Raw genomic sequence first — 11166 nt, forward strand, 5'->3', positions numbered from 1 at the left:
TCTGCTTTTATTTAAATATCCAGTGAGTATTTTAGAAATAAAAGCAGTTTTAGGTTATATCCAGCAAAGATCCACTTGCTCTCTAAGGAATAAGAGAACTATTTAGTACTTCTCAATTTGGAAGGTCTCAGCTAATTGATACATTAACTAATTGATCCTGGAAGGCCAAAAGAGTCCAATCTTTTTTCATACCTAGGAAAACAAAGGCTAAAGGATTAACCCAATCTGAAAATGTCAGAGTAAAGAGGACTTCAGAAACTACAGGGTGGGCCAAAGTAGGTTTCCAGTTGTTAGTTTGGAAAATACAATCATTAATAAATAATAATACAATAATCAACTGTTTTGCATACTCACAGCTGTAAACCTACTTTTGCCAACCCCATGTATTTCAGCATGTTCTGATTTTGCGTGGGAAGAAATCAAGGCCTCGGATGTTTAACGATATGCTTCCTTTACGGCTCCCAGTTTCATAACTGTTTAGTGGCAGAACCAAGAATCTAAAACCAGCTCTGAGAAACAGATGTCCTGATCCTCACTTTGTATTTGGATTCAGATTTGAAAAGACCTTCAGCACATAGAAGAGACATTCAAATTCAGTTCATTTTCTGTTATCCAGATTGTGCAGAAAGTATTAAAATTTTTCATTTACATGCCCTAGTAGACCTGATTTTTTAAAAAGCTAGATTGGAGTTAAGACTCTCTTTTTCCCAGTTTTATTGAGATGTAATTGACATGTAACATGGTATTAGTTTAAGGTGTACAACATAATGATTTGATATATGTAATTGAACTTCTGTGTCTACATCTAGAAACTTATCCTACAGAAATACACCAGCACACAAACATATCTGTAAAAACAATGTTCTCTGTAGCACTGTAGCATGGTTCGTAATAAAAATTCTTTCAGGGATTGCTTAGTTTTGATGACTTCATATAAATGAACACTACAGCTGTTCAAAGTTTTGAATGTACAGTTTGGGAGAGGCATTTACATTATATTAGGAATGAAGAAAGCAAGTTTCAGCACTATAGGTTTGGCAAAGATAAGTTATTGGTGCTTATGTATATACAATTTCCCCAACCCTAATTCGGGAGAGAAATCCCTCCCTCCAAGGGTTGTGGTGAGGTTTAAATGGATAATGTGTGAACAGCGACTAATACTTTGCTGATGCATAGTAAGCACTCAGTAAATGTCAGTTACGCTGCTGCCGCCGCTCTGACAATTCTTGTTTTTAAGTCTAGAAGAACACACATCAAATTGTTAGTAAGAATCATCTCCGAGAAGTATGATGGGTTGGCCATGGGGGGAGGCATTTCTGTAATATTTGCATTTGTTTTCCTTTTTGTAATGAGCGTATGTCACTTTTATAATGAAAACTCGGTAGAAGTATGGAAAATCAGTAAATATGTACACATATATTTTAAACCTCCTAAGTAAGAACTTAAGCCACCTCAGTGAAGGAAACAGAAAACCACCATGATAAAACTGTCGCGTGGCGGAAGACGAAGGCGTTAAATCACTTACATGCTCACAGAAGAGCTGGGAGAACACAGGCCACCTGGCTCGCAGCCCCTGCTCTTCCCAGTCCACCACCATGGGGGCAGCTGCCTGTCACTGGCCCTGTCTTAACCCCAGAATGGCCTGCCCGCCGCAGAAACCACTGGGGTGCTTGTTATGAGAATCCTTGTTAAGGCTGGAAGGCCATCTCCCATAGGAGGGCTTTTTTCTCGCAGGGAAGCCTCAGGGAAGATTCCAGGGTTCCCCATCCCAAAGATCCTAATTCCACAGGTCTGCTGCAAGGCCCTGGAATCCGCATCCTAACAACCACTCCCAGGTGATGTGACTGCAGGTGGACCAGGGAGGCCACATTGGGGAGTGTCATAACCAGGGCCTGGAAGAAGCAAGCCTCCTGACTCTGTGCCTTTGAGCAACAGGGGTGCAGAAAGCATTAGGGGGAAGACGGGACCCTTCGGCATAGGGCAAAGTCTTTTCTGCAGGCCCCTTCCTCATTGTCCAGTTTCATTCTCCTGTGCCTCCCCTTTCCCCGAGCAGGAGGTCAGCCCCTCTTTCCTGGGATTTAATCTATGACCCAGCGCAGTGGGTCTTCCTTTCTCCTCACAATGGTAGAGGCCCCAAGGAAAGCTGGTGCCTGAACTGGCCCAGACGTCTGATAATCAAGTCATTTTCCCAGTTCCCAGCTTTGGGCATCTCCTTCTGAGACCTGGCTAAGGAGAGTTTGTGGGTCATCTTGCTGAGAGGTAGGGTCAGGTCTCCTGGCAAGGATTAATGGCAAGGATTAACTCAGCATTCTTTAGTGAAGTTGGGCTTTTGGATGTGCAAGAAATGTGTTTTACTGAAAAGCTGGTTAAACCATCTGTTAATGAAATCTTTGTCTAACGATCATGATCTGGTAGGATCTCAGGGCCATTCTCAGTATCAGCTCCGGCTAAGTGGTTCTAGAAAATGAAAGGTTAAAGTGAACTTTGCACTCACACTACTGAACGCTGGAGCTAGACTGCCTCATCTGGCCGCCACTAGCCACATGTGGCTTTTTAAATTTTAACTAATTAAAATTAAATAAAATGTAAAATTTAGTTTCTCGGTTGCCCTACCCACATTTGAAGTGTTCAGGAGCCCTGTGTGACAAGTGGCTACAGCATTACACAGCACAGATACAGAATATTTTCATCATCACAGAAAGTTCTAGTGAACAGCACGTCTGTGGATTGTTACATCCCAAGTGGGAAATAATTTATATTTGCCTTGTTCGTAAGCATTATTCTATTTTGATAATGTTTTCAAATAAAATATTCACGTCAACGATTCTGGCAACATTCTTTTGAATGGGGTCAGATCCAATTACCTTCACAACCCAGCTGTGGGCCTTTTACATATAAGCTGTTTTCCCAACAATTAATGGATTTCTCAGGGGAGTCAGTATTGACTTAAGAGCTGTTACGAGGATGCAAAAGAAATATGAGATCCAAAACCCTTTAACAAGAGCTGATGAACTTGTGAAGAGGAGCAAAATGAGCATGGTCTCTTGTTTACCTGCCATCATTTGAGAAGGCACTATTCTGTAAATTTAATTGTGAAATTATGTTAATTATAACCTTTCTGAAATGTGAACGCTTCCTTGCCTTCTTAGAGTTATGGCAGTGGATGGTAGTGCACCACACGCTAAGCATTTCAGATGGAGGGTTATTCCCACCCCACCCCCCACCCCATCAGGGATCCTGGGCTGCTTTCGTTTATGCTGTGGGCCGGGAAAGCAGACCATGCGCTTGTCCTAACTATGCACGCACTGTGAGTGTGGGTGGAAGAGGTTCTCTGAGTAAAGCTCGTTCATTTTTAGTACGGGGTTTCTGTGACATTGATTTGGGTGCTCTGTTATATTGGTGGTATTGTGGGTGGTATTGTCATTTATTTGCATGCCTCTTGGTTCTCCAGGGTGTTCTGGACAGGTGAGACTCTCGCTAGAGAAATGAGTGGGGTCAAGGAACATTCCTCCATAAAAAAAAAAGTTTAGAGAAAATGAATTACCACACTGTGTGATGATAGAGGAGTTTACAGAGGGAGATCGTGGTGCTCATCCTGACTAACGTTCAGTGAGCACACTCCACTGAATCCTACTACAGCCTTAAAGCCGGGGCTATCACTATACCCGTTCTTTGGATGGGGAAACTAAAGCACAGAGAAGGTCAGTAACTTATTAAGACTAGAGCTAGTACGTGACAGAGCCAGAATTTAAACCAGACGGTCACCTTTGAAGGCAAACATCCTAAAAGAGGGGGTGACCTGAGCTCTGGAAGAGAATAGTCTATGAAGGGCAGCGATGCAGAGAGGCGTGAGCATGGGACATACTTTCGACAGAAAACAATGAGCCTGTGCAATGACTTAGCTTTTTCACATCTCTGATTTAAATAATATTCATTCGTCTCCTGGGCCTCTTGCCCAGGAGAACCATCAAAGCCCACACCGTATGTTCCAGGAACCAAGGGAATTCTGTGCCGGCTCTTGTTATGACTCGTTAGCATGTTTAACACCCCTCCTTCTACAGGGCCATCTGGCTCCACATAACACTCAAGTTAATGAGCAGTTAATACACAGTTCCGCTGACAAAGACATCAGGCTGGTCCTCTGGTTGAGAGATGAGTAATCAAGAATCCCTGACTTTGCAAACCTTATCGTCAAGTGGGGCTGATACAAACATATGCACAGAAAACTACAAGACAAATCCAATGATCCTAGACCCTTGGTTAAAGTAAAAATTCAGCGTTAAATGAGTACAGGACTTGAAGATTAATTCTATCTAGTTGGTTTGGGAAAAGCTTCAAAGAAAGAGTAATTTTTATTTTTTCCAGATTGTCACAAGTGGAATTTTACCTCTGGAAACGATGAATAGACTTTGCCTGATCCTCTAGACAGGCCAAACCCTCAGTCACAGTCATCAGAATGTAATTGGCAGGACCAAAGAAGTTCTCAAAAATCCTACAGAACTCTTTCATTTTCACGCAAGTCAAGACCTTTGAATTGTTATCATTAGCACTTTTTGAGCATCTCCTGGTTCAGGGCACTGTGCTCAAACACTGGTGATATTGACAGAAAGAAAAAAATCCCCTCAGGGAAGGGATAGCCTAATAAAGGATATGGGCATAAAAATTACTTAGCAGTAAAAATTTCCCTCATAGAATTAAAATATATATTTATACAAAAACTTGTACATGAATATTCACAGTGGCCTTATTCATATTAGTCAAACAGTATAAATTTATATCAACCAATGCAGGAATAAAATGATATATCCATACAAGAATATTATTTAGCCACAAAAAGAAAGAACTGATACATGCTACCACATGAATGAACCTTGAAAACATTAGGCTAAATAAGAGAATCCAGACACAAAAGGCCACATATTGCATGATCCTGTTTGTATGAAATGTGCAGAATAGACAAATCCATACAGACAGAAAGTAGATTCATAGTCACCACAGGATGGGGAGAGGGGACAATGGGAAGTGACTGTTAATGGATATGGGCTTCTTTTGGGGATGTTGAAAATGTTCTGAAACTAGCGATGATGGTTGTACCACTGTGGATATACTAAAAACCACTGAATTGTACACTTTAAAAGGATAAATTTTATGGTATGTAAATTTTATGTCAATATGAAAACATTAAAAAATTCCCTCATAGTCTCTAAACTAGGGTAGGGAAATCAGATATCAAGGCATCACCCTAGCCTTGGAGAATGGCTTTGTTTAGAGTTAATGACAATTAAGGTCAGGAGCAGTCTTCCTCATCGACTGATCCAGCAGCCTTTTCAAAAATGGCTGGTTGGTTAGAGTATCCCTTTGTAAGAAGCAGTCCACGACTCTAACAATGATCCTTAACGCCTTCATAGGTGATCATTCTCATTACCATCAAATCTTAAAAGTACCTCAAGACCCTGACTGGTGTATGGCTCAGTGAACCCACTGGCCAGCAAACGATGAGGCTGCAGGTTTCATTTCTGGTCAGGGCACATGCCTGGGTTGTGGGCCAGGTCCCCATTTGGGAGCATGTCAGAGGCAGCTGATTGGTGTTTCTCTAGCACACTGATTTTTCTCTCCCTCTCTTCCTTCCTCCCTTCCCCTCTCTCTAAAATAAATAAATACAATCTTTTTCCAAAAAGCACCTCAAGGACTTTGAGTCCTACTTAAAACTTCTTTATAGTGAGGTGTAAATGACTACACAAGTCTTAACTCAGAACAGAAGTGTGACAGGAGAGGACAAGAGGGCACTCAGAGCGTAGTAAAGGAGGAGCACAGGGCTAGGCTACGGAAAAAGAGGAAGATACCGACAAATCATCAAAGACAAATAACATTATTTCTCAACTTATTTTTAAGAGCTAAGTAGCTACTAATACTGGCTAGAGTAGCCAGAAATTATATTCCCTCCCCTAAAGCCCTCTTCTAGGAGCTGCTGAGAAAACATAATTGCTATTTTTGTTCAACGTCGTATGTAGGGCGGGCGGCATTTTCTTGTGCTCTAAAGAAAGGTAACTCCGCGCTCGACTGTTCGCTGCTTTATATGCTAATCCAATCCTGATGTCTCATAAACTGTCTTGCCATCCCATTATCTTGCCACACAAAAATCATACAACTTTGAACACTGTAGTAAAAAGGTTTTACAAAGCCTAAACAATGACCAAGTCATGAGGGTCTATTTAGGGACTCAGAAGCTCTGGCTCATGAGCTGAGCAGAGGAGGAGGAGGGCTTGAATTCAGAAAATAGGGAGATGGAAGAAGAAATTGGTCTTCACTGATCACAGATGGCTAGCAAGCTGCTGCCAGCTCAAATCAGCCTGGATGCTATACCGCAGCTTTCCCTTAATTAATATCTCACACTTCCAAAGTGGGTGAAATTACAAAGGACTCTGCCAGGATTCCTCTTGGCTTACATTAGCCACACTGGAGCTGGGCTATGGATTTATTAGGCAGTGCTGTGAACGCTTTTAATGCAGCATTTATTTACTGAGCTATATAAATAGATTTGATGTTAGTGTCACCATCAGTTTAGGAAAGAGGCTCCTCTTCAAACGGTCTTCTGTTGGCTGTTAGGCATTTGCACATTATTCATTGTCCTCCAAGCATTTTCCTATCCTCAACCACCCTCCCCCACTGTGACCCTTCTCCCCCAACTTGCTGAGTATCGGTGACAATCCAGATCATCAAAACCCTATCAGAATTGCCTGATTAACTCTCCATGGCACAAGAATTACAGGGGAAAATAAGAGTAAAGCAAATCAAAGTGCTGTCAACACTTCTAATACAGTATTTACTGACCTGGTAAACATTCGACCCACAAGGTCCAGCCCCATTGTCGTCCTTCAATATCTCTCTGCTTCCCCTTCTCGGGTAGAATTGATTGCTCCACCCATGTTTGCATATCATTTTGCATCCATGTCCTCTGTGGCATGTAAATGTATTAAGGTTATTTGTCAGTACATCTGTTATTCCACTCAAGTCTGGATTCTTTGCAAGCAAAGCCATATCTTGATCACTATATGGTCAGGGTCCTTAAGAGTGCTCAGAATAATAATAAGTGCATGTCTATTGATGTGACATATGAGTTAAAGTCTCAGAATGCAGAGCCTTCCCCAAAGTGCAGCTACAATGCGCACAGTATGCCAAGTCTCTATGTTTGGCTTACCAAGATGAGTCCTTCAGGCTATATAGTGCAGAGACTCTAGGGATAATAGAGTTATAACATTCATTGTTTCCAAAATCTTATTTTGGATCACTAAACAAGGGTTTATTCAGTGATGCTTAATACAGGCTTGGAGCTTAGAAGCTGAATACCTTCTTTTTTCTTAAAGATATAGTAAGGAAGGAATGGAAAGGGGTCTGATTTTTTTGAGCATGTATTCAACAATGCTAGGCACTGCATTAGGGGCTTTATGTACGTTATTCCATTTAATTGTCTCAACAAGTCTTTAAGGTAAGTGGTATCGACCTCTTTTTACAAATGAGGAAAATGAAGTGCAGAGGGAGTGAGCAATTGTCCCAAGGTCACCGATTCAAACCCAGGTTGGCCTGGCTCTGGATCCAATGTACCACCATATAAGGCAGTCTTTGGAGTTCCCCTGACTTGTCACTTTGTTGCTCTTTGATCTTGGACCTGAAACATTCATGACACCTATTCAGCCCTCAACTCCTGGGAATAACATGACCTTTTTTTTCCCTTTGAAATGACCATCTAATCTTTTAAGGAACTCTTGTAACCCTCAGGCATATCATTCTAAATCCATTCAGGGAAGTATAACTAAGTATTATTAAGACAAGTATTGCCCAGCAAGAAGGATGTACTTATTTAAGTGCTAAAATCTACCTGTGAGCAGGAATTCAGAGGAAGAGAACATGCATACAAGCTAATGTTCTCAAAGAAGCCCCCTTGGAACAGACTTAACTTGGGGCTAGAAGAATGAATAACTTTTGGAAAGACAAAGGAGAGAGCAGGTTGAACAAAGGGAGAAAAATGCGTTTGGAATGAGCATGATCGTGGAAAGACCAGTGTGCAGAATGATAATGAAAACTACCATGTACTGTGTGTTCCTACACAGCAGGAAGTATGCCAAGCACTTTGTAAACATTATTTCATTGAACCTCCACTTTAATCTTATAAGGTTAGCTGTTCGATCATTCTCATCTTACTGATGGTGATTTGCTCAGGGTCACACAGTTACTAAGCTATAGCTCCAGGAGTCTGACCCCGTGCTCTTGACTAACCAGGAAAAACGGCACATGTTAGAAAGGAGCTATGGAGAGGAAGACAGAAACCCATGTGGCAACATCTTAAAGATATCTCCCTCCAATACCTATGACTTGTCCTACCCTTTGATGGAAAAAAAACAAATACAACTCATTTGGTTTGACCTTTTCTGGGTATTCACCAATCATCTCACTTTTGCTAATGTCAATACATTTCATTGTTATATGCTGATGTCAACGTAAAATCAAGGTGGTTTCCAGTATTTACTTTTCTTCCCCCTTTAAGAATTATACTTTCTTCCTCTTTTTAGAGTTAATATCTAATAACTTTTTTTACTTAATAACTTGTCTATTATTCCCTGTTGAAAGAACATCCATGAGAGGTTGGCTGGTTAATGAATAAGCAGATTTATTTCCTTAAGTCCATCTGAGAGATGGCAGCCACAGGAAAAACTTCTCCCAAGGATTCTTTAAAGGAAGATAGTCTTTGAGATCTTTGTTTTGTAGTCTAAATTTATTCTAATTTCATTATGTTTAACAAAGCATTCCAAGTTTTACTATTATTGTTCTAATTTCTATACTAATTTCTTGTGTGCCTTTTGATTTTTTCCCCCCTCTATCTCTTTCTCCCGAGTCTTTAATTCTCTGCGCACCTCACTGAGCTCTTTAACTAATACAACTCTTATAATACATTATTGTCTCAGGGAATTTCTAGGCTAGAGGCTTTTTGTTCTATTATATATTTAGTCCTTGGGCTTCGAGCAATCACACCTGTCAGAATGGCTACCATCAATACATCAACAAACAACAGGTGTCGGTGAGGATCTGGAGAAAGGGGAACCCCTGTGCACTGTTGCTGGGAATGCAGATTGGTGCAGCCGTTGTGGAAAGCAGTATAAACTTAATTCAGAAAATTAAAAATGGATCCGCCTTTACACCCAGTGATCCCAATTCTGGGAATTTATCCAAAGAAACCTGAAACACTAATTCAAAGCAACATAAGCACCCCTGTGTTCATTGCAGCATTATTTACAATCACCAAGATGTGGAAGCAGCCCAAGTGTCCATCAGTAGATAAGTGGATAAAACAGCCATGGTATATTTACACAATGGAGGGCTACTTGGCCGTAAAAAATAAGAAAGTTTTACTCTTTGCAACGGCATGACTGGACCTGGAGAACATTATGGTAAGTGAAACAAGCCAGTCATAGAAAGACAAATATCATATGATTTCATTCATATGTGGAATCCAATGAACAAACTAAAATAACAAGCAAAAGAGAGACAGACATAGTTAGAGAGCAGGTTTACAGCTATGGTGGGGGCAGTTAGGGGGCGGAGGAATGGAGCGAAAAGGAAGAAGGACTCATGGACGAGGACAGCAGTGTGGTGACTGCGGGCAGGGGGAGGGGGTGGGTGGAGGCAAAAGAGGGTATGGGGGATAAATGGTGATGGAAAACAATAAAATAAAAATAATTTAAAGCTTTAACTCTAATACACAAACGTCATGATATAAGAAGTCACTTCCTGCGCTTTCCTCAAAACGGAACAGTCAAATCCTTGAGTCTGTAACATCAGGATCTAGAAGTGATCTGGTTTCAAAGTGAAGCCACCTTTGACCACTGGCCCTTTTAGGCTCAGAAAGAACTACTTTTTAGGAGACCACCACAATCCGAAGCATCCACACCTGTTTTTAATTCATCTCCAATGGAAAGATTCAGTCATTCTTCTTCATGTCACCCTACTTCATGGAATAAATGCTGTGACTTCAAGGGCAGGGACCTCAGCCTTTGGTGGGAGTCTGTGCCCAGAATGCATGGCAGGATGCAATCGCTTGAAGACTCTGTGACCAGCAGGTGAGGCTGCTAATGTTACACATTGAGTTCGTAAACTTTCCCCAGGGGCCAATGATTAAAGACCAAAATAAATACCCAGCAAAAGCATAAGTCTTTTCAGATGGGGAAATTCGGGAGCCCACAACTCCAGATATGAAAGTTACATTTGGAAAGAAGTCAGCATTGAATAATAATCATAGCACTCACTCTGGTGAGGACATCAGAAGGTGCACTCCCTGTATCCCCTCTTTGAGTGCCCAACTTCCCCTGGTGCCCACATGAGAAAACTCAGCCATGCAGTCTCCTTGGCTGTGCGATGTGAGTTAGTTAGTTGGGGCAGCAGAGAGCAAGCTTAGCCGATTTGTGTCAACCTGCCTGGCCCTCATGGGGGCCTCCTATCGAAATGCTTAAGCAACAGAAATCTGTTGTACACCCGCATGGGTAGCACTTTCTCTGAAAATGACTGGTAGGTGCAGAGGAATTGTGCAGCATTTGCCCATATATTAACTGCTTTTCATTTCATGTCTGGAAATAAAACCAAACTTAATTATCACGGCAGGACTGAATAACAGTATATCTATGTGTTCAGTCCTTATGTCAATTCTCTCCCAGATTAACATTTTGGAAAATGCTAATTTCCCAAAAAGAGAAAACTACACTTAAAACTTAAGTTGCACAGTCCAGTGCAACTCTATAAATATGTAGTGACTACCTACGGTGTGCAAGACATCCTGCGGATATAATGATGAACAAATAATAGCCCTTCCTCCCAATTTGCTATCTCTGTCATTTCAAATGGTCAAGGTGAACATGTGGCTGCAAACACATGGGCTGAGGATTTGGAAAATCAATGCCAAAGCCAAAATCCTTTCTTATTCCCAAACTGATGATCAACCTCACCCTGAAAGGGAGAATAAGATCCAAGTATTAAATGCCATTTAAACCTTGGTAAATCTCAAATTTATAGTCCCAGCTATCTGCTAGCCAACTTGTACCTGTTTTTAAAAAGTCATTGGTTTGGACTTCTGGCCAAGATGGAGGCCTAGACAGACACGCTAAGTCTCCCTCCACAGCT

This window comes from Furipterus horrens, unplaced genomic scaffold (assembly GCF_987537825.1).
Source record: "Furipterus horrens unplaced genomic scaffold, mFurHor1.1.pri manual_scaffold_5, whole genome shotgun sequence".
In the NCBI taxonomy this organism is placed as follows: Eukaryota; Metazoa; Chordata; class Mammalia; order Chiroptera; family Furipteridae; genus Furipterus; species Furipterus horrens.